The following is a 14921-nucleotide window of genomic DNA, read 5'->3' as shown; positions in this document are numbered from 1 at the left end:
GTAGATGGGCTTACAGATTACAGACCGGATTCTTTGTTTAGTCAGGCCGACAGCTCTTTTCAGCATGGGCACAGCCTGAATGCTTCTGCTGATAGCATTCCCAGCAGAATTTCATGTGCATGCTCAGGCTTTGTACAATTTTCTGGAAGAGAGCTCAGAGGTAGATCAGTTTACAATAGTCTAAGGAGTCACGAGATATACTCCCTGAAGAGTCCTCTTTACAGCAGTCCAGCATCACAGGGACCGGGATCATAAAACTGCACTAGCAGCAATGAAAGCACAAATTTTGACTGTTTGTACAGATCACGATCCATTCCAAAAAGCGTGTTGTATTTTGTTCTACTTTACCCTCAGTATCGTACTTAGTCTTATTCCAAATACTGTAATTTGTCCAAATGGAGCATATATAGGGCAACTTCAAAAACTGCACAGATTGTGTTACTCTTCTGTTGGTAATAAGAAAGCATCGCTTAAAAGTCTGGTGACTACAACAGTCATTTCAGCTTCACTTGTTCACTTGGAGATATGTATAATTTTCCATGCAAACTGAAAGCCTTTCATATATTAATTCAGAATTTCAAATGGATAAAACGTTTGTTCAGACAATTCAGTCAATATTACCAAGTAAACCCTCTGAAAAGAAAGTCAACAAAGAGATAATCTTGGCAAGGAGCGTTCAGGCTCTGTAGATAGCAAGTTTGGAGTCACCAAAGACTGTCTAGATGGCACAACACGATTACATGCTGATATATTCCAAGTTTCTTCCAAATTAACTGGTTTGAGAATTAGAGGTGGTACAATCACTGTAGCAGAGATTTCAACCCACATTTCCAACTGGGCAAACATACCCTGCCAAGAAGCTCTGCAGTGTTAGCATGCCCAAAATGCTAACGATTTAGAAGGGAAGGGAAGGGAAGGGAAGGGAAGGGAAGGGAAGGGAAGGGAAGGGAAGGGAAGGGAAGGGAAGGGAAGGGAAGGGAAGGGAAGGGAAGGGAAGGGAAGGGAAGGGAAGGGAAGGGAAGGGAAAGAGAAGGGAAGAGAAGAGAAGAGAAGAGAAGAGAAGAGAAGAGAAGAGAAGAGAAGAGAAGAGAAGAGAAGAGAAGAGAAGAGAAGAGAAGAGAAGAGAAGAGAAGAGAAGAGAAGAGAAGAGAAGAGAATGAAATTAATTCCAGCTGAGGCTCATGTTTGCTGCACATAGGAAAAACATCTAGAAAGGCTCTTTCAAATTAAATATAATTCTATCTCTTTGGTAAATTTTGTAGTATTTCTGTGGAATTATTATCTCCATAGTATTTTGAAATTCTGGCTAAGAATATACGGTCAAATTCTAATACCAGCAACATAGTAATAAAGAAATCAATATGCAATTTTTTCCTTATTCTTCTACAAAGTTGATTTCTTTGTTACAACAGATAAGAATAAACTATGAGAGAGTTTACATCCCAACAAAGCTACTGTTCTAGGAAGGGAGACCTGCAGTGCCTGTTTCAGAAAGCAGAAAGGTTCTCTTCCTCTACAGTTTTAGCATAAGCTGAGCAATACTGCGTCTTGCTTCCTTCAAGGACATGAAATAATGATTTTCTGTATAGGGAGTATCTGCAGAGAAATATTCACCAGGTGTCAACCTCTTTTATAGTGATGAAATTATTTTGTGTTTGTAACAGAAGACTAGTGAGGGGTCCTGTGACCAGAGTTACCCTTACTGGCTGTGTTAGGGGGTGGTAAGGAACTCATCCAGAAAGCTGGGGTTGAATACCCTCCATTCAGTTTGGCTAATCCATTGCTGGGATGGTCAGGAATGGTGATCCAAAATAGCAGGGTTCCGATGATCGGTTGCCCTTCCCACACGTTCATGTGTATAAGTCTTACCCACATCTGATACTCTATGTCCAGATTCCTCTGGTTGTGTCATTGTTTTCCACTTAGAAACTTGGGCTAGATAAATGTTTGTGCACCCAGCTACACCAGTAGCTCTTGCCAATCGGCCAGCTGAGCAGAAATCCTGGTTGCCAGCTGGGTGATCAGTGTGACCACACATCCACAATGAAACCCTCAAGAAACCCTGAGCTTTCTACACGAGTCCTGTGCATGACCCTGGGAGCTCCCTTGCACCTAGGGTTTGCTGGACTTCATCTATGCAGAGAAACTCTACGGCACACAAATCAGGAATCTGATATAATCATCCATGCAATACTCAGCACATGCTTAGATCCAATGCCTTCTGGAAGTATTAGACCCACGGTACAAAAACGGCAGTATGTATTCATCAAAATAAGGACTAAGGAATGTCTTGGCATCATAAGGGACACAGAGACATAGAATATGCTTCTACATATTTTATGGTCCCAGCTGTGGGTGGGGTAGTAAAGGGGAGGATATCAAGGTGCAATAGCACAGAATGGTTGAGAAGTGTTAGAAAACAGTTCTTTTCTTCAGAGCATTCAATGACTATTCTCTTGTTATTCTATTTATTTTGAAACACATTCTCTTTTGTTGAATCAACAGAACCAAAACTTTTAAAGCATTTTCAAAAGAGGCATTTAGAAGAATAATGAGTTCTCTGCTGTGCTAGTAATTGGGTATTTTTCAGATTGCCGCCTTCTTGAAACACTTATATAAACCAAACCTTAGCAACAACAGCCCAAGAAAATTAATTACTTTTAATGCCATGAAGCAAAACATTTGAGGATACTTTAAGTCAAGTAAGTGATAGCAACTGTATTTTACACAGTTGCATAGCATTCATATTGTGTTACTTTAATGCACAGTGCTTAATGAATGCATGTTCCTTCCCCAGGGAGAAAACTGTGCAGAAAAAAAATCTCATTCAAAGCTCACTGCAACCTCTGGGAATCCTTCCATTCACTTCATTTTGCTTTGGATCACTAAATGCGTTACCAAATGCAATAAAAGCATTATATTCTAATAGGTGCAGAGACTTGCAAAACCAAAAGCAATGAAGTCTATCCCCTTTGGCAATAAATGCCTGCTTTTATGTCTCGTCCACCATCCCCGGCATATTTGGAGACTTTTCAAGATTCTTGGGCTTCTGGCAGACCAGTCTGAGAAAGTAACCTCTCCTTTTTTGAATGCCAAAAGTTATCAAGTAAAGAAGCTCCAAGACAGCACATTTTTTATTTTGAATTAAGGTTAAAATGATGCCATAATAAAATTAAAAAAAAAAAAAAGGAAGAAATGAGGAGAAATAATAATAAAGAAAAAGGAATAGATGCTATTCTCAGAGATATTATTCTGTGTTCATTTGTTTTCATAGGAAGTAGAGCACCTAAGGTGATAGCTTACTCTTTTACGTAACAAAACACAGAGATGATACATTTTGGTGCAACATTATGGTAAAAAAGCAATAATGAAGTAACTTGGAATGGAAGCAATTTTCTGATAAACTACTTCTACTCTAGTCTCAGAATCTGAAGAGGAAATACAGGAGTAATTCAACAAGCATGAGATAAGTTAATGGGCACTTACTTGGTTTCTGTGGGTATCTGAGCACCTGACATGTTGCTTAAATAATTAGGCCAACCCTATTTTTATTAGGTGTTTATAAATTCCTGTTGTAGACCTGGTGGTCCTAAAACAGTACCATGATATTTAATATGCCTGCCCTGTGTCACATATTTATTGATTCTGATGGGGGAACTGCAAAAAAATTTCCACTTTTAAAAATTTTGTTCAGGGTCCTTAAGTGGATTTAAAAAAAAACATTCTAGTGGTTGTCAGTTTTCTTGACTGTAATAAAAGTGGGCATGCTGCCCAAACCCTTGGGAAGTCAGGCTGCGCTGTCAGGTAACCACAAGGATCTATTCTTCAGTCATGTGCCGACATGGAAATGTTTTAGCAGTCACTTGTTCTGTTCATTTCCAGTGTTCTTATATAACTTTCTTTTCCCTCCCCATTATAGTTTTAACATATAACATATAGTCCTTCTTTTACCTATATTAGGAGAATCATGAAACCTGCTTTAGCTCTTTGGGGTTTTTTCTGAGTTTGGCAAAGCTACATACAACTAAATCTTGTATTTGGACAGTGTTTTCAATATTCATTGTTATATTCCATACAGTATTTGAACTTGGATACAGAGATTTGTCCTACACTACATAACAAAGGGACGCACATAGACTGAAGCTCTTTTTCAACAAAAAAAGTTCCAAAATAAAACAAATGTCGTAAATAAGTGAGCATGTGTTTGCTTGCTGTGACTTATTGAAGCAATACAGTACAAACTAATTGTCACTGAATATAAAGTTCTGTGTACAAAATAAGCAGTCCTACAAAATACTATAAAAAGAAATTCCTGTCAAGTTGTGTATAAATGCCTGCTCATATCTTATAGTTCAAAAAAGGTGTTTTCTGATTCTGCTCTACAGCTATTTCATATACCATTTCTTTATTCTTTCTTCTTCCCTTTTTACTTATGTTTTCTCATGAATGGTTTCAAGGAAAGATATTAATGTGTTTGTGCTTGAGGTCAAGAGAGTGTTTGAACTGCAGTGGAAGATGTGGTACATGTATCAGACGATACATGATGTACCAGAGGCAACTTTCTAGCCACTTCAAGTATTAATAGCACTGTGGCCATGTTAATGCCAGCTTGATAATACATGCTCGGTCCTGATGAAAAGACTGTGTGGTGCCCAGAAACTTCTCTGCTGCTTCCACCTACATCAGCTGGTCTTGTAAAAGACACTTTCCCTTCTTGCAATTCTTGGTCCTTTGAGATCTAGGTAGATATTGACACAGCTAGCCTATGCAGTTACAACTTCACTGGGAGCAGTATCTCAATTAAAGATATGTTGGATGAGCTTTGGCGCAGTTATATATGCTGTGATCATGCATCCATTATAGGAAGAAATTTTTTTCTTCCATATCACAATCACTTCCAGTTCTGCAAAACCGAAGATTTGGGTCTGCTGCACGGGTAAGAAGACAAAAACCAGCAGTATCCATGTTTCTTGTAGGAAGAGCAGGAGGAATAAGGATGTAGATATTAAACAGAGCACCTAAAGCTGTTGTGAGAAATTACCACATTATTCTGTTTAGCTTGGCCACAGAGATGAGGTGTCCTGGTCAATCTTTGGGTCTTAAAATGGTTATGAATGAATTCTAGTGAAATTCTTGCTGCCTTTCATTCTGTGCAAAGCTGACTGATGAGATACTGGATAAAGAATAATACATTTGGTCTATAGCAGACTCTACTCTATGGAAGTAAAAAAAAAAAAAAAAGACTCAGTAAATCAGTCACTTTTTCCACTGTACTAATCTAAACTTCAAAGTTTACTTTTCTGTATAGTGAAGACGGTGGTATTTACTGTACTACAAAACCAGTAGTTGCTGCCATGCGTGACAGCTAAAAATAAGCAATAAGATGTGTCTGAATACCTCTGGGATGTAGTTTGAGTACTCCTGGCACTTCCTCAGCAGGTTTTATAATGCAGTCATCTGGGAGGGCTGGCATTCAGCAGAGCCTATTTCAAGCATCAGAGGAGAGTTGAAGTTATTGTGCACACCAGTCTGCTGGTTATTTCATAACCCTGGCACGGTACTGGGGGTCTCCAGCTTCATTGTTGCACCCTCCAGGACCTTCTGGCGGCTTTTAGTGGCTCTCTGAGGAACGCTCTGTGCCGCTTTTTCACACACAAAAGCACTGCCAACCCACTCTGAAGCAACGACGTAGGCTGTTGTGGCTCATTCATTTCAAATAACTGCAAGCCTTGACTCTATTAGATCATCTAGGAGTATTACTTATGAATATCCCCTGTTAATATTTCATTTGAAATAATGTTGATGGGACCCCCTGGAGTCTGGGAAAAACAATTTCATTTGCAGTGTACCTTAGGGCTGCCACGTTCCAGTCTGAACATCGGTGCACACTGCACATGGCTGTTAAGGCAGCTGGGCCATTGACATCTAACTCCCCAAAAGTTGTCTTTGAGTTACAGTGCAACCATATGTACTCCGTTGCTTAAATAACAGGTCTTTTTTTCCTTTGGAAAATGTTTCTCTGGAGAAAAAAAAAAAAATTGTTTGTTGATATTGATGCCTAGAAGTATTAACCCCTTCCTCTCCTCTCCCTCTCCCTCCCACCCCGCCTAAAGAAAACAAGGAGAGGCAATTTACTTTTCTTCACGGATGTGTCAAAACAACTTCTGCAGGAGGAGGAACTAAATGACTCAGTGTCTTGGTTTTATATATAGTATCTGTGATACGACATGACTATGACTTTAATTTGCCAGTAGTTGGGCACACTATTCTTTGTTGTAGTAACAACAGCTTTGGAAATTAAACAATTGTAAACTAGGCAATGGCAAGAAAACAATTTAATTTGTTTTTAAGGCATGGAAATATAGTCATGCACTCTAGAATGCATCATTTTTCACAGATCCTTAGTAGTAAAGTTAAGAACCCTGATGAAGTAGTCTCTTTTCCTCCTTATTTCTTCTTCCTAGAAGCTTGGAGTTAATTGAGATGTATTGCCTGAAAAAGAAGGCAGCATGAGAGCAAAGAGCTTTGATCCTCAGTAGCTTCTATTTGGTGTTAGGCCTCCCTGCCTGTGAGAAATAGACATAGCGTGCTGTCTTTCCTTATTCTACCAAAGGTTAAGGCTCTGGAGAATTAAGCCTGGACTCTCAGTATGTCTGGAGGGAAACTTAAATGACAAAATCACAGCAGAAAATATAAGTTACAAAAAAGGGAGAACACATAACAAATGTTCCTCAGTACATGTATTCATAGAAAAGACAGTACGGTTATGTTATAAATAATTATCAATGACTATTATAATGAGAACATATCAATATCTGTCACATACGGGAGAAACTATTTCTATTAAAAGATGGTCTACTGAGAAACAAAAAATTAGTTTCAAGTATTTCATTGATATAAAAGATCGCATTTTTTGCCTCTTTTCTGCAGAAGGGCATTTTCCTTTGTGTACGTAATGGCAATCAAAACAGTTTATTGATAGATTTGTACTAAAATATGATGAAAAGCGCTACTTTTAAAATTTATCTGTGGTCAGAAGGCACTGATGTTGATCCCTTTATAGGGCATGATCAACTTAAAAACACCTCTTAATTTTCCGGGGAACCATGTAGATGGTCACAGACAGCAATGAGAGTACCACCTTCCTGGACTGCACCACTCTATGCTTGAGCGTGCTCTGCTCATCAAAAATTGACTTAAAAACAGTTTAAATTGTCATGGAACTGACAAAGAAAAAAATGAAAACTTAAGAAAGTGAAGCAGCCCAAGTGTCAGGATTATAATAAAAACTCTTAGAGTTAGACAGTGTGTTCTTTTGCTTTTTCTTATTCAAACAATCAAACTACTCGCTTGCTTTTTTAAGGAAGCTGTAGTTGTCTGACAGGATCTATTTTATGAGTTTGTTGGCTGCATTTTGCTGTCTCCTGAACCTTCTAGCAGAAACAGAATCTGCTCGGAATGAAAACAAAATCCTGTCACTGGGAATGACTTGAATTAAAGCATTCAGATGCTCAGGCTTTACTGCTGCTGCTACTTTTTACCAGGGCTCCCCAAAGTAAAGGATGACAGGGTTCTGCCACGAAGAAAACAACGCAGAACAACTCAGTTGTGCATATATCTATCCCTGGATATGAAAACAAAAATAACCTTGTTTTTACGTTTCTCAAAATGGCTGAAATACTACCCTAGGAAGCAATGTAGTCTTTTTTTATGTCTTGTTTTCTCTATCTGTCCCATCTAGTGATGGGACAGACAAAATTATAGACAAGATTATTGTCTATAAATAGACAATATTGACTATAAATAGACAAAACTATTCTCTTAATTGGTTAATTATTCTCTCTGAAGTTGGTTCATTTGTCATGCTTTAGTAATGGTGTAGCGTTGATTTTAACTGGGTAGCATTGCCTTTTTGGTAAATAAGAAATGAGAACAACTTTTTTTTTAACAATTTTCCAGTGCTCTGTTTGAATGGGGATAAACACTTGCATTGCTCAAACTAGAAGCGTTATGTGCCAACCACACCACTGCGTATAGAGGTGACTTCTTATCTTTCTCTACCTTGACTGGAACAGCAGACAGATGTTTTGCAACAAGTCAAAAAAGTGTGTATTACACATGCTTCCAGGCAAGACTTGTACCTTGGCAAATGATTTCATGGTGAATCCTTTAAAGGCAAAACTCTCTTGGTGAGTGCAGCTATAAGAATTGATTAGCTTCTTACACTAATGAGGTTTCAGTAAAAGCTTTTCCCAAATTGAAAGGCATATCTAATTAAAAGACTGCGGATTGCCTGAATATGGGAACTGCACTTCATGGCAAGTTCATCTGGCCAGTTTCATTCATGATTTCCACAGTTAGGCTGACTTCCTCCAGATGTAGTTCCCTCTTAGTTAAGGGAAGGCAGCTTCAATAGCAGCTGTTGACCACAGCAGAGCTCAAAAGCAGCTCCTGTCTGCCATCTGTGAAACAGGCTTTTAAAATAAATCCTCGCCAGTGCTAGCTGTTGCCCTCATTGTGATTTTTCTTTTTGTAATTCATACTCTTTTGAGATGCTCTCCTGAAAGACAACTGAAAATCACCCTGAAGAGAGAATGAGAATGAATTTTCAGCTATAAACAAATTCTGCTATTTTCAGCTAAAATCAAATACATAGTTCTTCCTAAATCCTCTTTGTCTGTGTAGTACACATTGTATTAGATCTGTGCTCCAGCAGATATACATTTTAGATGGGGTCAGGTATTTTCTCTGAGGAACTGCTTTCTGTAAAAAAATGTCCCTTTGTTGAAGCTATGCGAAGGGTACTTTAGAATAATCTTCTCATTTATTGGAAAAATTTCCCAAACTATTGCTGTTGACTTCCATCCACCACTGTCTGATTTCTCCAAGACATATTTTTTATCTTTGAAACTGCCTTGTTACTTGGAAATCAAAAGTTAATCAGTCTAAAAATATCTGAAAAGTTTGACGTGAAAATTGAAATTATGGAAATGGTCCAATTGACATGATTTAAAAAAAAATTGAATTTGTGATTTGTGACTTTTTTTACATTTTCTTTTTTGTTCTAATGTAGAAGACATTTCTGAAATATCAAAAGTCCCCAGGGAAGGGAAAAACCACATCCCACTCAGATCTAACATTTACGGAGATACTGGTAGGCACTTTTCAACTTTAAATAATATTAAGAGTTCAGAGAAAAATTGCTCTAATTAAAACCTTACTACAGTCACAAGATCAAGCTCAGGCACTGAAACACTCTGAGAAGAAGAGAATGAAATCGAACTGCCTCATAGTGAGCTCCAGCCATGCTGCTTGTAGCCAGCATATGAAACTTCAAGTCATCAGAGCATAGTTTAATCAGTTGTTTCTATTCTGATGTGGCTTAGTCACTTCTAGAAATCATAGATCTTTTTTTTTCCAAGTCCAGAAGGGACAATGTGGCCTTCTGGGATAACGCTTGTTTTTTGCATACAATTGCGGTTACAGTTGTGTTCTATCAATACTCTATATTTGGCTTAAGCATGTCTTGAAAGTGTGCAGTCTTGCTTTGAAAATGAGGTTTGGAAGTTTATTTCAATAACTACCCACGCACAGTCTTAAAGGGAAATGTTTTTTAGAGACTGGGTATTCTCTGGCTTTACCCTCCAGCCGGTGTTCCTTGCCACGCATTTCTCTTCCGAACTACAAATGCTTTCCAGACCCAGTGTTTTTTCTCATTCAAGAACTCCTATGATGAAATCGAGCAACCTTTTGATCTCTTTTTTGGTAAACTAAACAGATTGAGCTTCTTTTATCTCTCACTCATACGATGTCTTCTTCAGCCTTCAATCTTGTATATTCCTCGCTGTGCCAATATCATGTTTTTAAATATAGCAACCACAACTACGCTACTGTGGAAACTCTTAATATAGCTTTCTTCCTCCTCCTCCTCCTCCTCTGTTCTGTTTATAGACTCAGTAGCTATATTCACCTTTTCCCCACAGCTTTGCACAGCTGATGCTTATTGTCAGTCCCCTTCAGTACCACTGGCAGTGCCCGGTACAGCCACCCTGTCTACAGATATGGCCCCCTCCTTGACTCCAGCAGCGTGACCTGGTACCGGGCTCTTTTCACAAGCATTTGGGTTGGAAGTGCCCAGTAATCATAATTATACTTCATCATATATCTTATTATATCATTGTTTATAGTCCTACCGTTCTTTGTTTCTTCTGATATTTTTCTTCATTTTTCCAGGACTTTTTGTTTCTATTGATTGGTGCTCATTTTCTTCCGGTTTTACCTGGCTTTTAAGTATTTCCTTTTTAGCTTTTTTTCAATAGTGATGGCTATTTCTGCTTCTTCTGTAATGCCGTAAAGTGTATTTAAAAAACAAATTTATCCTGTTTGATGGTTGTGGATTTGCAGTTATTAAAATCTTTAACTCTTGAGTGGTTGTAACATACTTACTGCTAGTAAATAAGAAAAGATTTGTGACAATCTGTGTGTATGCCATGTAAGTTAGGACAAAGTTACCGCTTTCTGAAAACCCAGCTGATTGTAAATGGTTAATTCTCAGTGGGAGGAAACTTACAGAGAAAGCTATAGCTGAAGACGTATCAGAGTGTAAATAAGGACGAAACGGAGGACTCCAAAAGTTTCTGTGACTTTTCTTGCCATTCGTGGAATAAGAAGGTATACTGAGAACTAAATTGAAATAAAAATGGAAAAATTAGATTAAATTGAGTAGTAACTTGCAAGGAGTATCCGACGGTATTGTGAAAAATGGCAGTTTATGTCCATTTAGCTGGTTAAACGGCTATAGAATCTAGGGTAACTGGGAAAGGCATGACTGTATGAAAGCCTTCCAGGTCCCCAGCTAGACAAGTAGTCGACAGTTTGGATGCATGGATGAGGAGAAGTAAGAATTGGTAAGAAGTCAAGTCTGTGCAGCATCAAATAGGAACAACGTGGATTAAGATGAAATACATAAGAGAGAAGTTGATGAGTTTCATTAATTGTGAGACAACAGAGTTCCAGTGGCAACATTAGCTTGAGAAGAGAAAAAGCTCTTCATAAGCAAGACCAGATAGGCAATCATTTCTAGTATCAATTAAAGTGAATAAAGGCAATGTCAAAAATAGTAAAAATTAAAAAATGTAGATTTGCTTTTGGATTTGAGGAACTGTAGTAATGTAAAGAGTTACTTTTCCATCCATGAAAGATAAAAAATGCACAGGAAAAAGAAAAAACTGCTTAACATATACAGGTAGGGGGAAGAGAGAGGAGGAAATAAATAGCAAGACCCTTAATAGTATTGCTTAAAATTAATGAGTGATGTACATGCATTGAAAATATTCATCATAGCTGTATGTGAAGAATATGAATAGAGAATTATTCTTCAGCTGTGGTTCGTAATAACAGATTGAGGAAAGAGTAAAATAGCCCATAATGGAAAGAAATTGTGTCCCAGTTGCATTTGCATTTCTGAAGTTTTCTGGAGAAAGCCAGAGCAATTCTTTCCATTTACACTAATGATGGCTACTTTATTATATGCATCTGTATTTCACAACCAATTTTAAATGAGAAAGTAAATATTGTACTTGTAAACCTGCAGTGAGATCCAACTGTCAAAACTGAGGTGGCTGAAAATTGTTTTAGACTGCCTTTCCAGTCAACAGAGAGAAGGATGGGCCGAGGCCAACTGTCTGAGATTCAACAAGGCCAAGTGCCGGGTCCTGCACTTGGGCCACAACAACCCCATGCAGCGCTACAGGCTGGGGGAAGAGTGGCTGGAAAGCTGCCCAGCAGAGAAGGACCTGGGGGTGCTGGTTGACAGCCGGCTGAACATGAGCCGGCAGTGTGCCCAGGCGGCCAAGAAGGCCAATGGCATCCTGGCCTGTATCAGAAATAGTGTGGCCAGCAGGAGTAGGGAAGTGATCGTGCCCCTGTACTCGGCACTGGTGAGGCCGCACCTCGAATACTGTGTTCAGTTTTGGGCCCCTCACTACAAGAAGGACGTTGAGGTGCTGGAGCGTGTCCAGAGAAGGGCAACGAGGCTGGTGAGGGGTCTGGAGAACAAGTCTTATGAGGAGCGGCTGAGGGAACTGGGGCTGTTTAGCCTGGAGAAAAGGAGGCTGAGGGGAGACCTCATCGCTCTCTACAACTACCTGGAAGGAGGTTGTAGCGAGGTGGGTGTCGGTCTCTTCTCCCAAGTAACTAGCGATAGGACGAGAGGAAATGGCCTCAAGTTGCGCCAGGGGAGGTTTAGATTGGATGTAAGGAAAAATGTCTTTACTGAAAGAGTGGTGAAACATTGGAAGAGGCTGCCCAGGGAAGTGGTGGAGTCCCCATCCCTGGAGGTATTTAAAAGACGTGTAGATGAGGCACTTAGGGACATGGTTTAGTGGGCATGGTGGTGTTGGGTTGACGGTTGGACTCGATGATCTTAGAGGTCTTTTCCAACCTTAATGAATCTATGATTCTATGATTCTAAGGAGACACCTTCACTGCCAAATTCTTCTGACGCACAGACAGGTACACAAGGTAGGTCAGATGAACTGCTTGTTTCAGGTGTTGACAAGGGAAGCCAGGGCAACCAGTCTGAAAGTCAGATGTCTGAGATGGTGTGAGGTAAATTCAATCCCAAACACACAATGTGAAAAATAGTGAAATGTGCATCATAATACAGAAATATTCAAAACATTAAGCTTTTTTTTTTTTAGACAAGTGGCTATATACGAATCTTCTTACCTACATCTACTATTTGTGTGTGATTAAGATCAAACCTGTAGTATTTAGGAAAAGAAATGAATTTTTTCCTCCTCATTCTTTTTCGTGTGCAGTGCCGTCATGGATTAGAGCGAATGAATTGTGGATGAGGTGGTATCCAAACCCTTGTTTCATTACAGTCTATTACGCATCTGTTAATCTTTAAGACAAGTAGGTTACAGGAGATGACTCTAAGGCCCTGTACAGAGCCAGTGGGGCTGCCCACAGGGCATAATTCAGTCTCCAATACCAGTTTTACAGGCTGTAGTGGTTTAACCTCAGCCGGCAACTAAGCACCACACAGCCACTCGCTCACTCCCCCCCAGTGGGATGGGGAGAGAATCGGAAGGGTAAAAGTGAGAAAACTTGTGGGTTAAGATAAAGACAGTTTAATAAGTAAAGCAAAAGCTGTGCACGCAAGCAAAGCAAAACAAGGAATTCATTCACTACTTCCCATCGGCAGGCAGGTGTTCAGCCATCTCCAGGAAAGCAGGGCTCCATCACACGTAATGGTTACTTGGGAAGACAAACACCATCACTCCGAATGTCCCTCCCTTCCTTCTTTTTCCCCCAGCTTTATATGCTGAGCATGATGTCACACGGTATGGAATATCGCTTTGGCCAGTTTGGGTCAGCTGTCCTGGCTGTGCCCCCTCCCAGCTTCTCGTGCACCTCCAGCCTTCTCAGTCGGTTGAGCATGGGAAGCTGAAAAGCCCTTGACTAGTGTAAGCACTGCTCAGCAACAACTAAAACATCGGTGTGTTATCAACATCATTCTCATCCTAAATCCAAAACACAGCACTGTACCAGCTACTAGGAAGGGAATTAACTCTATCCCTGCTGAAACCAGGACACAGACAAAGAACTGCATGATCACAAGGACCCAGTTTGACTCTTGGAGCTGTAAATTGGAAAAGAAAATTGAATACACACAAAGTAGAAATAATTGAAACAGTAGGTATGTAACTTGACAATGGATTAAAAAAATCAATTCTCAGCATAAACTGGCACACGGTTTTGTGCATTCTAGGAGGAAATCAGAGAAAAGGGCTTATATTAGTTAGCCATTTCTTCAATGCAAGCATTTCTAGATAAAAATGACTTAAGCATTTCAAGAATGGATTGTCATCAACTAATCTTATCAAATCCTCCTGCGTATAAAATGGTCACATTGCATACTGACTGGAGCCAATATTGGTTTTCTTACATCATTTTGAGTGATATACCAGTAACATTTTTCCATTTATGCATAGGTCTGCCATATATAGAGCATTTATGTAATGCTCTTTACCCTATCAGTGTTCTGGGTTGCATTTATTCACGTAGTGGATTTTCAGGCCTTTGTGGATGTCATTGTGATTCTGTATGTTTGAAGGAAGGAGAGGCAAATGCAAGGCACATTCCAGACCCAGGAGGTATCTCTCCCTCTGCAGAAGACCAATGCTTGAGTCTAGTCAAGACTAGACTCAGAGCTTCTTACTCACTGGGGTCAGATTTTATTTGTTATTTTTTCCTGTAAATGCATTTAGAGTTCAGTGCATGAACAAGGTTACAAGTGTGTCTCAGAATCTAATATAAAGTATTTAGTTGAGTCCTTTGCTTTAGTGTGCCCAACAGGCTACATGGGAAGATTCTAAAACCTTACAGAAAATAAAAACCTGAGCTTTCCTGGATAAATTCTCCAGTATTGTCAGATCTGTGGATCTCTCATATGCGTGGAGCAAGCACACACCATGTAACTGAGATTTGCTTTTCCAAGAGGAGGCTAAATCCTCAGTTCCTTTAAACTGACACATCCTCTGGCTAATTTACCTACTGGAGACCTTGTTTCAGTACATATACTTTTGAAGGAAGAATTTTATTTTCTGACTTACATCAACATTCTGTAGATAAGTATCTCCTTTTAATGGAAAATTTAGGGATTTTTTTCTTCAGATGATTCAAAATCAGAACACCCAAGAAAAGCTTGAAGTGTTTCCATTTGGATACACTATTGCAATTGCTTCAGGAAAGCTGGGAATCACTTGTGTCATACTCCCCTTTCTTCTATGTCCTTCCTTGACATTTCAGGTGCTTTACTGCCTCCTATAATGCATTACTGGCTCCTTCCAAGAGAATGTATCACAGGACATGTAGTATGAGCTGAAAGAAAAACCCACAGAGATCCCAGGAGA

At 39.4% G+C, this 14921-nt stretch overlaps 1 protein-coding gene across 4 annotated transcripts in view; it reads left to right on the top strand.

The window, feature by feature from the left end:
• Positions 1 to 14921, top strand: part of GLRA2 (glycine receptor alpha 2) — a 129269-nt gene that overhangs the window by 46575 nt on the left and 67773 nt on the right. The gene's annotated exons all lie outside the window — the stretch shown is intronic.

The sequence above is a fragment of the Aptenodytes patagonicus genome, chromosome 1 (assembly GCF_965638725.1).
Source record: "Aptenodytes patagonicus chromosome 1, bAptPat1.pri.cur, whole genome shotgun sequence".
NCBI lineage: Eukaryota > Metazoa > Chordata > Aves > Sphenisciformes > Spheniscidae > Aptenodytes > Aptenodytes patagonicus.
Note: the sequence above shows the minus strand (reverse complement) of the source record. Positions and strands in the feature narration are given on the sequence as shown.